Source organism: Myotis brandtii, unplaced genomic scaffold, assembly GCF_000412655.1.
Source record: "Myotis brandtii unplaced genomic scaffold, ASM41265v1 scaffold673, whole genome shotgun sequence".
Classification (NCBI taxonomy): Eukaryota; Metazoa; Chordata; class Mammalia; order Chiroptera; family Vespertilionidae; genus Myotis; species Myotis brandtii.
The window spans coordinates 30,590-33,268 of NW_005370625.1; the positions used below are offsets into that span (position 1 = coordinate 30,590).

The 2,679-nt window shown below is 40.9% G+C and overlaps 1 pseudogene; it reads right to left on the bottom strand.

The window, feature by feature from the left end:
* Window positions 1-989: 989 nt before the first annotated feature.
* Window positions 990-2,305, bottom strand: LOC106723902 (annotated as a pseudogene).
* Window positions 2,306-2,679: the final 374 nt, after the last annotated feature.

Sequence of the window (2,679 nt, forward strand, 5' to 3'; positions counted from 1 at the left end):
ACACCAGAAATGTATTTCTTGCTGTTCTGTCAAAAAAAAATAGGTATAATTTCTATTCATTCACACAGGACAGCTATTGTTGTTTTTGCCTGTTGTCATTTTTTTTAATATATCCTTTTATTTCAGAGAGAGGGAGAGAGAGACAGAAACACTAATGATGCGAGATAATCATTGATTGGCTGCCTCCTGCACACACCCACTGGGGATTGAGCCACAACTTGGGCATGTGCCCTGACTGGGAATTGAACTGTGACCTCCTGGTTCATAGGTCAAAGCTCAACCACTGAGCCACGCCAGCCGGGCTGTTGTCATTTTTTAAATTTGACAACCTAAGGGAAAAGAGGTCAGTGCGTCTGACTAAATAGTCAGGTACTGCAAGTTTTAAAAAATTTTGCAGTTGAAAATCACAGATGTAAAGCAACAAGCAGAGTCTTGATATGGTAAGCAATTTTTATGATTAGTGTGTGATTTTTGTTCCATTTCTTCCAGGGAAAAAGAAACACACAACCAAATTAAGGTGAAGAATATCAACATTTGAGAGGATAATTTGGGGGCGGGGACCATGTCAACACTTCATATAAGTGCTTTAAATCTAATGTTAGAAATCTCAGGAATGGCTGTAAGAAAGATAAAAACTCAATGGGCTGCAAATAGAGAAAAAAAAGACAAAAAGAGTTACTGAAGGGAAACAAAAACAAAATAAACAAATCAACAAAATAGAAACAGACTCAGAGAACAGACTAGTGCTTGTCAAGAGAGAGGGAGTTGGGGGACTGGGTGAAAAAGGTGAAGGGATTAAGAATACAAATTAATAGTTACAAAGTACTCATGGGATATAAAGTACAGCATAGGGAATATAGTCAATAACATTGCAATAAATATATGTGGTGCCAGGTGCGTACTAGAAATATTGGGGGAAAACACTTTGTAAAGTATATAATTGCCTAACTGCTATGCTGTATACCTGAAACTAATACAAAATAATACTGATGTAAACTGTAATTGAAAATTAAATTTAAAAAGAAAAGAAAACGAAAGTCATAGGAGCTTTGAGAATAGAAGAAATGAAGCATGTGTTTGAGGAAAGGAAAAGAATCGGATTTAAATCCATGACATTGGCCTTTGGGGACTTCAATGTTTACTTAGTTCTGAGGCAAGTGACCCATCACAGACAAGGGGCTCCTTGCCTAAAGAGCCTTCCCAAGGCCCCCTTCACATCCTTGTTCCTCAGGCTGTAGATGAAGGGATTCAGCATGGGGGTGACTATGGTGTACATGACTGAGGCAACTGAGTTGTAATGGGTAGAATGGGTCACAGCAGAACTGAGGTAGACCCCCAGGCTTGTCCCATAGTACAAGGAGACCACAGAGAGGTGAGACCCACAGGTGGAAAATGCTTTATATTTTCCCTCTGCAGAGGACATTCTCATTAAAGAGGAGACAATCTTAGAGTAAGAAAACAGAATTCCTGTGAAAGGAAACACACCCAGTAAGGCAGTAGTCACATACAAGAAGATGTCATTGATGAGGGTGTCAGAGCAGGCCACCTTGAGAATCTGAGTCAGTTCACAGAAGGAAATGTGGGATTTCAGTACCTACACAGAAAGACAACTGCCTCATCAGTAGAATATGAGCGAGGGAGACCCAGAAAATGATGAGCCAACACAACAGAACCAGGAAGCCACAGAGTCGGGGGTTCATGATGACCAGGTAGTGCAGGGGGTGGCAGATGGCCACATACCGATCATAGGCCATCACAGTCAGGAGGAAACCATCCAATCCAGCAAAAATCATGAAAAAATACGCCTGAATGAAGCATCCAATATAGGAGATGGATTTGCTCTGTGTCTGGATGTTCAGCAGCATCTTCGGGATAATGGTGGAGGTGAAACAGATGTCAATAGAGGACAGGTTGGAGAGGAAGAAGTACATGGGGGAATGGAGATGGGAGTCAGAGCTGATGGCCAGGATGATGAGAAGGTTCCCAAGTATAGTGACCAGGTACATGGACAGTAACACTCCAAAGAGGAAGGGCTGTAGTTCAGGATCCTCTGAGAGACCCAGGAGCAGAAATTCTGATATTTCTGTGTAGTTTCCTGCTTCCATGTAGCTGGTGTGTCTGCTGGAGAAAGAGGCCAAATAAATGTTTAGAGAACTGCCAACTGGAACATCAGCTAGTGGTCACCTTTAGATTCCACCTTTGTGAGGACATCCTTCTAATGACTATGATTCACTCAGACAAACGGTAGCCATTTTCATTTTAAATGTAATCGTTTAGCCCAGGGGTGGGCAACCTTTTTGTGAGTGCGTGCCAAAACCAGCAAAATCTCTGACTCAAAATTCTTCTGCGTGCCAACTCTAATTTTTTGAGAACATGTTACGCCTACTTGATATCTTTTAAGGTGTACGTATGTGAAGAACCTTGAAGAAATAATAAAATTCATTCGAGCGACAAAAACACAGTATATGATGATGAAAAATACATTTATTTTTTAATGTATACATGTACACTGATAGTCCGACAGAAAACTTTAGGACTCTGTTTGATATTATCAGTGGGACTTTTGCTGCTGAATCACTAATGACAGAGATTTTACATCAGGTTTATATTTTGCTGGAAGCCTGTCCATCCTTGTTGCTTGACATAGTCGCTGCAGGGAAGAAACATCTGCACAGCATA